The sequence below is a fragment of the Eptatretus burgeri genome, chromosome 1 (assembly GCF_056783735.1).
Source record: "Eptatretus burgeri isolate ZD-2024b chromosome 1, Ebu_testis_v1, whole genome shotgun sequence".
Taxonomy (NCBI): domain Eukaryota; kingdom Metazoa; phylum Chordata; class Myxini; order Myxiniformes; family Myxinidae; genus Eptatretus; species Eptatretus burgeri.
In genome coordinates, this window is record NC_140961.1 from 58,888,238 (window position 1) to 58,904,509 (window position 16,272).

A 16,272-nucleotide genomic window follows, 5' to 3' on the forward strand; every position below is an offset into this window, starting at 1 on the left:
TAAAGCTTTGAAAACTGAAAGTATTATTAACTCAAACACGACAGTATTTCTTGTTATATTTTTCCATAAACTTTAAGTGGGAATTCCTTACACATCTGGTACTGGTACTTACAAGAGTTGTGCGTTCAAAACAATGTTAATCATCAATGGTTGTGAAAGGGTGATTTACGACAAGGGTAGTAAAGGGGTGCTTTATGACGTGTTAGATAGTTGTAAAACAACGTTTTTCATCACAATCAAAATAGACGCAGCAGTGAAGTGTCAATCATACAGTCCTGAAAAGAAGATCGAGATCGAGATTGTTTACAAAGTTACGTTACCCCCTCCAGAAAACCTGATAAATGAATGTAATAAACACATAAGAGGTATAAATGAAAAACTATGAATATATAAGACTTTATTGTCATAAAAAAATATATTAACATTAACATGAACATACATATATTGTTACGGATTTGGAAGCCTTTTGCACACAAACAGACAGTAGTCCCCGAAGCTCAGTTATCTCGATAAGTATGTGTTTATAGTTAGGGCCACGTCCTGCCTAATGGGTTAATTTCATGTGTGTGCTGCGGGTTTTTTATAGTCAGGTTTTTTTTACATCTTGAAGCTGCACAACGCCAAAAAATCTCCTTCGTTCTTCGCTCATCACCTCAGCTCCGACTCCACCCCTTGTCCAATCAGGAAGCTCATCACCTCAGGCCGACTCCACCTTAGCCAGATGGAGTGTTCGGCCAGACCAATGATGGGAGGCCACTGATTGCCCGACAACCCCTCGTCCAATCAGGAGGTGAGTGGGAGGGGAAGAAATCCCTCGGACCTGGCAAGAAGAGTAGAGTGGTTGTCAGGACCAGTGTACTGCAGTCATCGTGGCCTATTGCTTCTGGTCTGGCATGGTGGCTTGGTCTCGGTCGTGGTCTGTGGTCCTTCGCGGTGGCTCCTTGTGGCAGTGGTGGCCGAGCAGCCAGGGTCATGCGCACGTGTATTTCGGGATGTGGGTTTGAGTCCCACCGTGGTGGTTGGAGTCCAGTGTGACCACACGAGGCGGGAAAGTACCCGGCCAGGCTCTGTTCCCCCAACTCGCATTCCCTCTGGGCTGAGGGGCCGAATAAAGACCCACGGGGTCCATTTCTTTTGTGTGTGTGTGTGTGTGTGTGTGTGTTTGTGTGTGTGTGTGTGTGTTTGTGTGTGTGTGTGTGTGTGTGTGTGTGTGTGTGTGTGTGTGTGTGTGTGTGTGTGTGTGTGTGTGTGTGTGTGTGTGTGTGTGTGTGTGTGTGTGTGTGTGTGTGGCACCAGTCTGTTAGGTAGAATTGTTTAAGTGTTTTCTTTTCATCGTAAATTGCATTTCTTTGATTCGGATAACTCTGCTCTGTGTCTCTATCCCTATTGTAAATAAATATCTGTTAAATGTTCCATTTCGTTGCCTGTCGTTTCTACCATTAACCCAGCATGGTGCGTATTGAGAATTAGGGAGGCCGTTTGCCGTAAGTTGTTGTTTGGACCGACGGACTCTGGTAATTCCACTCGGTTACACCGGACCGAGGTCGCGAGAGCGACCCGGTTCGACAGAGTCCGTCGAGGGTGTGACTTTCGCGGTAATTTGACGACGTCGGTACTTAGGTATATTGAAGTTAGGCAATTAACCCTACCCCACGCCATCGAAATATTGGCGACCAAGGTCCGCTCAGGGACCCGTGACCTTTCGGACTTATCCGAGAGTCATGACCTAAATTCCGGGGTGTTTGGTGGAGACGACCCTACTGCTCCCCCTGGTGGTCGTTTATCGCCGCTGAACCCCAGTCCACAACAATATATGCGAAACGTACCAGGATAGATGATAATTTGGGGAAGGGGTGAGAGGGGGAGGGAGGGGAGGGGGTGATGGGAGTAACAGAACTTTGTAGCCACCCTATACAGTACAGTAAAGTATATTTCTCCATGTGGAAAGTTGATTTTGTGATCTCTAGATTTCGGGTCTCATGGTCACTATCCAGCTGCAATTCCATGGGGGTTTCCACAAATCTCATGGGATTGTTAGTTGGAGAGGCAACTGTGACAGGCCATTTTAAAATTGTTTTATAGTGCCTTAGCCTTTGAAGGTAAATGAAAGGTAATGCTAAATTATCCCCAAACCCATTCCTTTGTGGGTGTAGGGAAGTGGTTTTGGCTCACAAAAAATACACCAGGCAATTCTGCATACCACTGCTAATTGTTTATATACTTGTAAATGACTGTGCCTGTAAATATGTCTTTCTTTGAATGGTTTGGTAAACTGTTTAAAACCTGTTTGACTGTCTCTTTCTCCATTGGTTCGGCATACCGTGTGTAATAAATAGATGGGAAGTTGTGCCCCATTGATTGACTATGTTAGAATAGCTGACACCCCACGTCCGGTTCCGCTTGGCCGTACATAATCAGTCGACAAAGGTGGGATGTTGAGAGTGCGATTCCCCAGAGGGTATAAATAAACCACAAGTAAGGTAACACAATAATTGGGCACAGGGACCCTGTTAGGTTTAGTTTCCTCAACCAGCATCCGTGATTGCTCAGCAACCTGTCAGGCTGCAAAGTTATCCGTGGCTTGCTGGCTTCAGGGTCAGAGGTTGGGAAGAGTGTCTGAGCCACACTGAACCCGCAACAATACATCCATGCACATGTACATACATATAGATACATATACAGAGAATTGCCTTATTTTAGTATGATAAGTATCACTTTAAAATAAGGAAATATTTTTCTTCCCAATTATATGTGCTTGAATGTTGAAAAAAATTAATAGCTGGCATTTATTGGACTATTGTGAGTATCTTGTTGGTATAATTTTTTGAACGTCCCTTATCCAACCCAGAGAAAGTGAACCGAAAGTTCCATGGTGAGTCAAATACACTGTAGAATATCTGACAGATCTCACACAATTGAAAATGTGTGTTTTGAATTGAGTCCAGGGTATTATGGCCTAAACCTGAACAGTGACAAATAAAACATTTGAGACATTTTGGATAACCCTAACAAAATGCAAGTTTTGGTTTAAGCTCTTCTTGAGTGGCTTTTTTTCCTTTAAGTGATGTATCATGATTGGGCAAGGGAAGGGATCTATTTTCAGACCACTTAAACTGGTGGAAACATTGCTGTCAGTAATGTAGTATTTTTGGAGTGTGATAAGGTTCTGAATATCTGTGACAGCTCTTTACCAAAGTAGTCAAAGTTGCATGATTTAGCCTCGACTGCATGACGAATAGCACAATGGCATAATGGGCATTGGCATTTAGGCATAGCTGGATTCATTTGAAGATGACCCAAAGGTCAGGATATGCATCTATCGTTGTCACTCAAAATAATTTTATACCTTGAGGCAATGGGTTTTGAAAACCACAGTTGAACATGTGAAATATAACAAAAAAACAAAACAAAACACATGTATTTCATCATCCAAAGAAATTATGCTGTCTAAGATCTCATCGCAATTGCTCTCATGAATTTTCTTCAATCGCCATGAACAGGTGAAGTCTGGTTACAAGCTATTTCACACTGATAACACTCCATTCCATCTATGCATGATGACGGAGAATGAAACATTCAACTCTGGGATTCAGAGTGTGATCTACTATGTGCCTCACAGGACTACAGGTAATGTTAATATTATATTGAACAAGCAAAAGTACCCATCCCCAGTGATGGAAAAGTTTAAGTTAATCTATCAATTTAAATTATTTCATGGACTTTGAAAAGGTTAATTGTGTTGACCTCTTGGTTACATTTAGAGCCAAAGTGCTAAGCTATTTATATTGTTGCGGGCCGGGGTCTGGGTGAGAAGACCACGAGGGAGGAAAGCTATTTTGGGTTCCCACCAGCCTCCCCGGAATCGCAGGCTGTCGCACTCAGATAACTCCGTGACGTGGCGGGTCGAAAACCGACCGTGAATGCCAATAACTCAACCACGTGACTTAGGGTTCTCCGTCAAATATTGGTTACCTAAAAATAATCACGTGACCTAATTACCGGGGGACATGCCCTTGGTATGCCTTGTCCGAACCGGATCACCTTACGGGATCAGATGCAGCTGAGCGACACTGCCAAGGATGTACCGGCGAAAAGGAATGGATCGTTGGGAATAAAGTTCCGGCTCGGCGAGGATACGGACCATACTGGATCAATGAAAGAAATGACAAAAACGAGCTGGGAACATTTCTACATTAGGATTTATTACAGGCAGGCGAGGAAAATGTGTGGCACAATTAATAGAGTTTATTGTTGTGTGTAAGTAGAGATAGAAAGAAAAGTGTGGTGCGACAATAAAACAAGCAACTTACAAAAGCAGACACAGAGCAGACCTATTCCGATATATCTTCTGCAATGTTAACTTAAGCGAGGACAGGCGCCATGACACACACACTCTCACACACACACACACACACACACACACACACACACACACACACACACACACACACACACACACACACACACACACACACACACACACACACACACACACACACACACACACACACACACACACACACACACACACACACATCCCGTTGAAGAGTTAATGAGAAGAAAAAGGAAAGGAGATGAGGCTAACCGTCTCGTAATACCTTGCATGATTGACTGACCGCACCACACAGTATGTTTTGGGGGGAATGCTCCGTTGAACGATCCCTCCTTGAAAGTTCGTGCATCGTCTTCTACTTCGCTATCCAGAGAAGGGGCGCGACCGTCAGGCGTGAGGGAGGGACGTTGGGTGGAGCCAGCGACGAGGCAGTGGAGAAGGCGGAGTCAGCAGCATGTGGGTGGAGAAGGGCGGAGTTAAGAGCGAGTGGGCGGAGTGCCAGCAGCAGGCGGATGGGCCAGATCTGCATCTGGACCTTAACCAACATCTAATGGGTTTGTTGTTGTCAACTAACCCACTCATTCACCAAGTTTGTCATAACCCATCCACAACTTTTTGAAATATGCTATATTGTTGTGGTGCCGGGGTTCAGTGGCGAGGACGACCGCTAGATGGAGCAGTTGGGCCGTCTCCCACCGAACACCGGAATTGAAGGTCATCACTCCAAATAACTCTGAAGTCGATGGGTTGCTTAATCTTAATGGACCATGGATGCCAATATTTCGACCGTGCGGTGAGGGTCTTTTTGTGTGATTCCACTTTAGCTAAGTAGCCGCGCGGTCTAGCTACCGGGGAAACCACACCCTCGGCTGGCTTTGTCCGAACCGAGTCGCTGTTACCGACTCGGATCTGGCATAACCGAGCAGAAATGACCAAAGCTGCACCGGCCCAAATGACAATTTACGGTACAATCGGCCTCCCTAATTCTCAAGCCCGAACCATACTGGGTCAATGAAAGAAAGCACAGACAACAAACTGGAACATTTCACAGTTATTTATTTGCAATATAAGAGGGGGGGGGTGGACACACAGAGCAGACTTAACCACAAATAAGAATGCAGGCAAATGTACAATGGCAATCACTAAAACGATTTCTACTTATCAGACTGGCCACAGACAGACACACACACCCAAAAAGAAATGGAGCTCGTGGGTCTTTATTCGGCCCTTCAGCTCGGGATGGAAGGCGAGCTGAGGGTCAGAGTCTGGCTGGGTACCCGGCCGCTTCGTGTGGTTTTACCGATTTCAACCCACCACAGTGGTACTCGAACCCACGACCCAGAATCCAACGAGCCCACGATCCTGGCTGCCACGAACGACGATACGAGCACCACGAAACACCTCCGCCACGAGCACCACCACCACGAGCACGAACATGACCACCAACCACCAAGAAACCCCAAAAAAGAAAAGACCTCTGACCCCGCCGAGACAGCTCGCCACCTTTCTTATCCCTCTCCCCGGGTGGGTGGAGGGATCCGCTCTGAGGTAACTCTCCACTGGATTGGTCGGGGGGCGTCGGGTGATCGGTGTCCTCCCCTCATTGGACGAGGCGAACATTCCATCTGGCTGGGGCGGGGTCAGCTCTGAGGTGATCTCAGCCCCGATTGGACGAGGGGAACATTCCATCTGGCTGGGGCGGGGTCGGCTCTGAGGTTATCTCAGCCCCGATTGGACGAGGGGAACATTCCATCTGGCTGGGGCGGGGTCGGCTCTGAGGTGATCTCACTCCCGGCTATATCCGTGGCCTCGAACACATGCGTAATGGCGCTGAAGGAGTGAGGGGGAATTTAACCTAGAAGACCAACTAGAAGGAAACTCGCAGTGCACACATGAAATTCCTGTTAGACATAGCGATTCTAACTTTCCACATATACTTAACGAAATAACTAAACTTTTGGTCAACTGTATGTGAGAATGTGAATGGTTTCCAGATTCATAACACTATATCGGTTTTGGCCTCATCTTTCAATGGTAAAGAATTGCATGTATTCAGTACATTAATGGTGAAACCAAATCACTTTATTTAAATTCCATCATTGCTTTTTCCACAGACACTTAATCTCATTTGCAAATGATAGCAATTGAACACATTGAGAAATGATTACATCACGGAAAGCGATTAGTCCATTGATGTTATTACAGGTATTCCAAGTGCTGCCTGGTCTTATTGACGGTGCACTGTACCGCCTTTACCTTTTTCAAATATAATTCGGAGTAACTAAATAAAACAATGGGATAAATAGCATCCCGAGATCAAGGTATGAAATAGGCAGAGCGGGATGTCTTCATCCTGCGATGAGTAATATTTTAGGGGTGACTGTTGAAGCGTTAAGGAGTGTTACAGAGGGGTGGGGAGTGTCAGATTTGGACAAAACATGCATTGTCATTATTGAATGGCCCCTAATGGGTTTCTGTAAAGTTGGTGATGGCATGGTAGGGGAGAAGAAAAACGTTACATATTCCGCTGTTTTTAAGTGGGAATGCCCGTTTACTCTTATGAGCGGGAGGAGGGTGGATAACTTTGAAAGGGGGAGGGGGGGTTGAGAACTTTTGGTGGGGAGAGGTGGCATGGCGGGTTTGAAGGCTTGTGTGGGGGGGTGGGGATTGATGCCTTAGGGTTGGGAGGGGAAGGGTGAGGACTTGTGGTTGGAAGGGGGAGGGGTGAGAGCAAAGATAGGACAGAGTTGTGAGGAGGAGGCTGAGGATTTTTGATGAGGTGTCAAAATTGCATGTGTGAGTTGACTCATAGTAAAAGTGTGTGTGTGTGTGTGTGTGTGTGTGTGTGTGTGTGTATGTGTGTGTGTGTGCGCACACGTCACTATGGGAGGGGGGTGGAGGTGATGCAATTACCCAACAGGTAATGTGCTCGTAAATTATAAGTGACTAAACTCAAAGGTAAGAAGTCAGACAATAATTGTTGCAGTTTCCAACTTGTAGACCCTTTTGACGTTGTACCTGTATCGTCATGCAATGCAAACAATGTTTCTCGAGCCCTGAACGTTTGTGCCAACCACACCCGCATGCCTGGCCCGCACAAGCTTGGCAGACCGCGTGTCCACAAACAAAATGCATTGTTATGTGAAAGTTGTTTGTTGCTCAAAAACTATGCACCATGGTCATGGAGATTAAACATAATTTCAACATTTCATAGTTTTCTCCGTTTCTGTGGATGATCTATCTGCTTGTCCCATCAAAGCTACACCGATATAATTATTAACTCTGCTTACGGCTGTATGTAAAATAACGCTACTTACCCACAGTTTCTCGTGCTTTTCCGCAGCTTTTCTGTCCTTTCTCTTCTTTTCCATTAAATTAGAATTACCTCTAATCTTCGTGGGGATTGTGCCAACTTCCAATCGCATCAATTTACTCATCCCAAACTGGGAATACAGGGCAGTGTCTTCAAAATTTTCTTTAAAAATTATCGAATTATCTTCAAAATGGCACGTGCTGCAAATGCACTTGAAGCAGTTGGGCCACGTGACTTTCCTCTGGTCAGTTTTACTTGAGCTGTCCAAATTTTCTCAGCACAGAAAACCACAGCATCATGCAGACTCACCATGAATACTCACCACAGCATCATTGGTTGCATTGCTACAACCAGCAACAATTCATCTTGGCTCTTGCTGGTATTCTCAGGACTTTTTCAGAGTTCAGTTTTTCAGAGTGTATGTCAGCCACACGTAAACACAAGTCCCAAAGCAAAAGTATCCTGGAGATGACTTCATGTGTCACGTGATATATGATGTAATGACATTGCCGTTTCATAGGGGGTGGGTCCAATCAGCGTACAAGGACACCAAAAAGCATTAAAATCTTTGTTTCAAGATATTTATTCAAGCCAAAAATACAATGATTAAGTGTTGAGCGAAACCATATTTATTCATTAAACCAAACATCAATTTCTAATTCTGTGGATCTTTGAGATCAAATTAAATTAAGAGGATTAAGAGGTTAAAATTAAATAATGAGGAAACATCGATGACGGAATCTCGCGATATGTGATGGACATACAAATATAAATTACATTTTGAGTTAATTGGCTAATTATCTCACCACCTGGAAGGAAATTTTAAGAAGGGCTCTATTAGTTGTTGCACATCGATGTCATGAATCATGAGGCCAAGTTTCAAAACGATCCCATAAACCTCCTCGGAGGAGTCGGGAAAAAACCCCCCAAAACAATGTTAATGGACCCATTGCTAGAAGGAAGGAAGGAAGGACTGACTTAAGGACATCAGTATAGCTTTAACAGCTCTTCTCGACTTTGTCATGGATGAGCTAAAAACTAGGATGGCACTCAGTAGAACGCATTATACCTCCACCAGGCTCAACAATTTATGTTTTGTAATCCACTGAAAGGCCGGATCTGCATCCGTCCTTGCGTCCTTGTCACTCACATAACTCGAATCAACTTGTTCTATTCACCTACCAAACAAATCCACGAAATTTCGCTTGAAATCCATCCATAACGTTTTGAGATATTGTGCTAAAAATCGTTTTTGGTACTATCTCTCAATGGTGAAGAATCACCTAAAAATTTTCGTATCTGGATTCGGATCTTCACCAAAATCTAATCATTTAATCGTTGTAGACACCCAACCTGCCCACTAAGTTTCTTCTGAATAAGTGAATAACTTTTTGAGATATCCTGCTCACAGATAAACAAACAAACAAGCAGTCATAGACTGGTACTTACGAAATCGTCAACTTGACCTCTGACCTTGTCTAATAAAAGCTGTCTCTAGAGAAGGTAGCGACGCAAACCAGAAGTTTCTACGATGATTCTGTACCAAACCATCAAAAATCGTAACGTCGACCGAAGCAAAAATCTCCATTTCTCCACGCAATTATTTTATATTATTTTATCAAAGTCACAAAACAGTAATATTCGGCCATCCACCAACAATCTTTACATAATCCGATGGCTCAGCGAGTCAGGCATGCGGCGATAACCTTTATTGGGATAAAAATGACTTTTAAACACCATCTTTATCGAAAACGCCATCAGCGCGCACACGGAAAACCTTAACGTGACTCAACGACGCGTCTGCTTGAGCGTACTGCATCACGTGACGACCCGTGACGCGTCGAGTAAAATATTTTTTATACAATCTTAAAACGTCTCCAAAACATCCGGTTTTTACCAGAATTTCGACAACCGAGTTTTAAGCGTCCTAAGCGATCGCAAAAACCGAAGACAAAATTAAAATCGAAGTTAAAACGAACTCGTAACGTCGAGCGAAGCAAAAATACTCCATTTCTCCACATGAATTTATGGAGTTATGTTTGACCTCACCGTGACCTTGACCTTTGACCGATTTTGACCAAAATCTAATCAGCGCTAGCCATCACCCTCCTGAATCACATGGTGTAATTTGACATTGGTAGCTTCTTCCGTTCTCGAGTTATCGTGTCTACAAACAAACAAACAAAACACACAAACAAACACACAAACAAGCAGTCATAGACTGGTACTTACGAAATCGTCAACTTGACCTCTGACCTTGTCTAATAAAAGCTGTCTCTAGAGAAGGTAGCGACGCAAACCAGAAGTTTCTACGATGATTCTGTACCAAACCATCAAAAATCGAATGTTTTGGATGTTTGACCTCACTGTGACCTTGACCTTTGACCGATTTTGACCAAAATCTAATCAGCGCTAGCCATCACCCTCCTGAATCACGTGGTGTAATTTGACATTGGTAGCTTCTTCCGTTCTCGAGTTATCATTTTTTGGATGTTTGACCTCACTGTGACCTTGACCTTTGACCGATTTTGACCAAAATCTAATCAGCGCTCACCATTACCCTCCTGAATTACGTGGTGTTATTTGATATTGCTAGCTTCTTCTGTTCTCGAGTTATCGTGCCTACAAACAAACAAACAAACAAACACACAAACAAACAGAAACGGAAGTGATCAATATACTTACAAAATCTTTAGATTTCGTAAGTAACAAACAGGGGTGAAAAAAGACCCTCCATCCACCTTTGGTGGCAGAGGTAACAAGATCTTTGCTCTTATCTTTCCTTTGTATTTATGATGTGGTTATTCGATCAGGAATACATTGAGGTGCTTATTAACCTTAATTGTGAAATTCATATGAACAATACGGAAGAATGTAGTTTAAAAATATAATAACATTTTCAGGATCATACAAAACGAAATTTTAAAACCTACTTCTTCTGAATCCATTTTTTTTGTCAGAACAGTTTTTATATGCGTTGAGGTTGGGGAATTTTAAAAACTCAGTGATTCGTCAGATAAGTGGACACTGATCATTTGTAATGCCCTTCTTAAAATCCCATTGATTTCTGAATTCATCAGCATACCAGTACATCTCATCAAAATGATTTCCTTACCATGAGTAATCCAAACGCCACAAACCATTAAACGTGCCCTATGTTAAAGTTTGAAAATTACAATCGCTCGTGGGAAAAAGGTTTGCGCCATTAAATGAACTCTCGTAAATTATAGATTCCAAAAAGTGGATGTAATTTTTATTTGGCGCTTTGTGGGACTGTTCATATATTATACAACACAGTTTTGACGATTTTAGAGCTTATTCGTACGAATATTCACCATGGATAATAAATGGTGTTGTTATTCAGAAGAAAAAAATCTCTTTCAAAGACTGCCAAGATGCATTGTTGAAGCACAAAAACTAAAGCCCATAACGAGCCTCAGAGCCGGAATAAAGTGGGACATCTTTAAGCTAACTTACTTATCTTCGTTCCCTAGATAGTACAGCAAACAAGTAACTCTGCTGAAAAATTTTAAAGGAGTTAAGTAACAGATACAAAAACATCCCCGACTATGCATTAAGCTTTGTTATGCAACTCCAACCACCACCCACCCATCCGTGTGGTTTTTTGTAATATGGGGATAACCATGACCTCTATTGTCATATCTGTAACATGAAGTGCAGAATGCCATCATGAAATATTCAGTGGGACTCTCTCCATTATTCTTGGGAATGAAGGATGTCAATCACCTATTTCTGTTTTTTATTTTTATTTTTTACACAGGCATCAAGGCTCATGAAAGACCAGAGCAAGCGGGGACAATGAATCAATGGCCAACAAATGGTGTGAAGGGAAAACAGTATGTTAAGGACAAGGGATGAACAACAACAAAAAAGGAGGAATTTCAGGTGAAGGGTTTGAATAGAGTCTTTCCTGGTGTCGTACAACTCAGCAGTGGAAAAGGGAAAGACCAAGAGGTGTTGGTGTACGTCAGATTCAGGGAGCTGAGGTAGAGCAGAAAATGTTGGAGGGTAAATTGCACATGATCAAAGCCAAATGTAGAGTGGAAGCCATGCAGAGAAATACGGGTTGAGAATCCAACAACTTGGTCAAGGCATGAAGCATCACCAAAGGCCTTAGCTTCAATACCATGGCCTGTTTGGATTGCCACCAAGTAAAATTGGAGTGGTGAGAGTTAAAATCACTGCAGAGAAAAAACAAAAGAGAGTTAAGGTTGGAGGGGAGAAAAAAAAAAGTCGAAAGTTAGTAAAGACATCCTCATACACAGTCATCACAGGGAGGGTGGGGGACCATGTACATAAACAAGAAGTTGCTGCAGTGAGGAACAAGGATTGTGAGATATTTCAAAGGGATTGAAGGGGGAATGGACAGGACAGTTACTGTGCATGGGAAAGGGGGCTTCTGACATGGAATGCAAAACCTCTACCAGTATGAGGATTGCTTCCGTCAAAACAGTTCAACAAATAACCAGAAAGGGAGTCGAGTGAGTGGGATATCCTGTGAAAGAAAAGTTTCTGTGAAACAGATAACATGGGGATGAGTCAGGGATGTGTTCGGAGAGATTAACGACATTGGAGCCAAAGAGCCAAAAGGAGAGGGTTTGGTGGTGGACAGCTGGGTGAGGGTTTTTTCATCTCAATGTAAGCTATGGTGTATAATATGGTGATTATGCTTGTTTTACAAGTGAGAGAGATGCAGCATTATGGAGTGTGCTGTTTTCTGAAGTTCCTCTTTAGGATTGTTCAGGTATTAAATATCAGTGTTGGCGTGCGGTCTCAGTAACGAAATCTGATGTTTCTGTCCATGTCTTCTTGTCACTTTGGCTCATTGTTTTTCGGAGGCTTTGTGTTTTGTCCATCCATTGCTTTGAGATTTAAGTTCTGTATTGGATTCATCAGAGAGATTGTGGATGGACTGGCCCTTGGTGACAGTTTTTTATGCATGAGTCTAGACTTGTGGAAGAGCTGAATGATGAAGAGCAGCAGGTTCACAAACTACTAAAGGGCATGGGGGATGAAGGAGGAAGGAAGGAATAACCCAAAAACGACCAACAATGGCCCAGACAAGTGGTCCCACAGTGTATTTGTGAGCAGGTTTTGTGTGCCTGGTTTGTTGTAAATATTTAATGAGTAAGCCTGGTTCTGGCAGGTAAGATTAACAGGTTTATGTGTGGAGAATGTGTGTGTTGGTTAATGCATAAATAAAGTTGTGTAGGAAAGCTGCAAGCCATCGTTTCCTCTTCTTCCCCTCCTTTTCACATCATAATTCCTCCATATTTACATTCGTGTCCTCCCCCAATCCCTGTTGATTCTCTCTGTGGGTACATGTTGGCCCAACTCTTGTTTGCTATCAAAAGGCCACCGTGCTGCGTGTTGGGTGATTGATCATGCTTTGCAAAGGAACTGCACTATTTCCATTCACACAGCGATATAAAGTGAAATGAGCTGATGCATGAGGGTGAATTGAAGTGGAAGAGCAGAAACTGCAGCAGAAGCTGCCACTCTGCCACTCTGCCACTCTGCCACTCTGCCACTCTGCCACTCTGCCACTCTGCCACTCTGCCACTCTGCCACTCTGCCACCAAGCTGATGCATAAGATCCATGCTGTGTTTGCAAGACGAGCATTTGTTTGGAGGCCTTCCTTCATGTCCTGTTCACACGTCGCATAATTTTGCATTTTCCTGAGCCAGTCTGCGAGCCTGTTGGACCTGAGGTCCATTTGGCTCTCCCATCGAGCAGGCCGGGCCTCATTACCCTTTCATTCCTTCATATCTCCCTTCTTTACATTAATCCACCTTAATTTACATTCATTTATTACTTTGTTATCCCCCCAATCCCTTCCATCAGCACGTCTGTGATTGCCAAGGCCTGTGGTTGTTGCAGAGTGAAAGCAAGTTTTGATGTTGTATGTTTTATATCCATCAGTTGGCCTTGTGCAAGGGCTCTGTAAGATTTGTACCCAGGGGGTGAGGAATGTCATGTTGTTTATTTATAACGTACTCTGCCTGTCTATTATTATTTGTGTAAACATAATTGTGTTTAAAATCAGTTGTTATGGAGACACTTTGTTTTGTTGCTATTCTACTCGTGTAAATCAGAGATAAAAAGGGCATGAGTGAAATTCCCATATGTGTAATATTTGTCTCTCCCGCTCCGCTCGATACATCTCGGCTAAGCCCACATCTACTGGAAGCTTGAGCTCAGTAGAATGGGTTTAGTGGATTACATGCCCTTAAGGAGCTTATCGCACATTTAATACTAAAAAAGACATTTTGAATTTGTGGGGTAATAATTTCCATATTAGTGAAAATACAATGTGGAGCAAATATTTGAAACGTTAGATAGTTATGCTGCAGTGTAAAGTCAGAATACTATGTAGTATTGTGTCGAGGAGGAATGCAATCCACATTTCCTTCAGGCAGTGTTGCAGGGAGTCCATACAACCAGAATTCTGGATGATGCACAACATATATGTATATATATATATATATATATATATATATATATATATATATATATATATATATATATGTAGAGTATATATATATATATATATATATATATATGTAGAGTATATATATATATATATATATATATATATATATATATATATATATATATATATATGTAGAGTATATATATATATCTTCTTCTTTCGGCTGCTCCCGTTAGGGGTCGCCACAGCGGATCATCCATATGATCCGCATAGTTATTTGGCACATGTTTTACGCCGGATGCCCTTCCTGACGCAACCCTGGTCGCCTCTTGTGACACAGGGATATGGTACACCTATTTTAACCGGGGTATACACCGGCCCAGTACACTGGTACTCATTTCGCCGACCTCGGAAGGATGACAGGCTGAGTCAACCCCCTGGTGTATTAATTCAGTGGCCCAACGGGGCTTGAACTCAGGACCTTTTGGATCCCAAGCCGCTGCCCAAACCACTGCGCCAACACCAGGCTACAGTATATATATATATATATATATATATATATATATATATATATATATATATATATATATATATATATATATATATATATATATATATATATATATATATATATATATATATAAAAATATCTTCTGATTCTCCTTCTTCTTTTGGCTGCTCCCGTTAGGGGTCGCCACAGCGGATCATCCGTTACGATCCGCATTATGATTTGGCACAGGTTTTACGCCGGATGCCCTTCCTGAGGGAACCCTGGTCGCCTCTTACGACACAGGGATATGGTACACCAATTCTAACCGGGGCATACACCGGCCCAGTACACTGGTACTCACTTCGCCGACCTCGGAAGGATGACAGGCTGAGTCAACCTCCTGGTGTGTATTAATTCAAGCGGCCAACGGGGCTTGAACTCAGGACCTTTTGGATCCCAAGCTGCTACCCTAACCACTACACCAACACCAGGCTACCCTTTCTACATAACAATGCTTACCTAAATTGCAGTACCACTTAAGGACTTACGTACATCTTTTTTCAATTTTGAACAAATGCATACCAGATTCAGGGCATTGTGGTTAGTGTCCACTCAAAGTATGGGACGTTGGCGGTTCGATTCTAACTATGCCAGAGTTGTATCAACAAGCTCAAATGAGCAAAGATCCTCATCCTCTTAATGATGACGTCATAAAAACGAATATGATGTCATTGTGATGTATCATGTTTGCGATAAATTATCTGTGCTAATGCCCAGCTTGATTCCCGCAAACAAAATACAAACAGCTTGCCTCGTTTCAGAGATAATGGCATAGGCAATTTCCATTAGCGGTGATATTATGATCTCAACTTTTTTTCTAGGAAGAATTTCCAAAATTGGAGATGGTTACTGCCTGCGCGTGGGCTTTCTGCATATACATGGTAAGTTTCACGAAGATCCGATGAAAACTCTGGGTTGTGAAACAAAAAATGTCAAAAAATAGGAATGACGTCATACAAATTGATATGACGTCATAGTGATGCATCATATGTGCGGTAATTCATCCCTGCTTATGCCCTGTTCGATTCCCGCAAACAGAATTCAAAAAGCTTGCCTAGTTTCGGAGATAATTTTTTAGTCGATTTCCATTAGCGGAGATATTTTGACGTCATAACTTTTTTTTCTCGGAGGAATTTTCAAAATCGGAGATGGTTACTGTCTGCGCAGGGTATTTCTACATATATATGCCAAGTTTCAGGAAGTTTCAATGAAAACTGTAGGTTGTGAAACAAAAAAGTCCACAAGAAGAAGATGAAGAACAACAACGTGAGTAAGACTTAGAGATCCTCCATGAGGATCTAAAAACTAAAAATAGGACCACAGGTCTTGAAGCTCACCTGGTTCAGGAGCAACAGTCAATGACGTCACAAAATATCGAAATTTTGTCGATGTGCAGAATCTGGTCATGTGATTGGTTTAATGAAAGTTCATCCAGTCAGGTGAGGTGATGCCTGTGCTCCAAACCGAGCAGAGCGCATCACAGCACTGCATGCAACGACACGAGTACAGCATTTCCACCAGCCTTGACAGCATGGATGCCACAAATCCCAGAAGCTTTACCCCCTTTCCACGAGTTCATGACAGCCTTTTTTTCCACAAAGGAAGGCGGTTCACAGTTGAT

General features: G+C 42.8%; 1 long non-coding RNA gene across 2 annotated transcripts in view; it reads left to right on the forward strand.

Moving 5' to 3' along the window:
* Positions 1-16,272, forward strand: part of LOC147034568 (uncharacterized) — a 275,792-nt gene that overhangs the window by 244,854 nt on the left and 14,666 nt on the right. The window contains exon 1 of one of the 2 annotated variants that reach the window (XR_015059281.1): positions 1,934-3,627. The exons of the other annotated variant lie outside the window; for it this stretch is intronic. This is a non-coding gene — a long non-coding RNA (uncharacterized LOC147034568). Of the gene's footprint in view, positions 1-1,933; positions 3,628-16,272 lie in introns of those variants that run through there. 2 annotated transcript variants of the gene reach the window in all.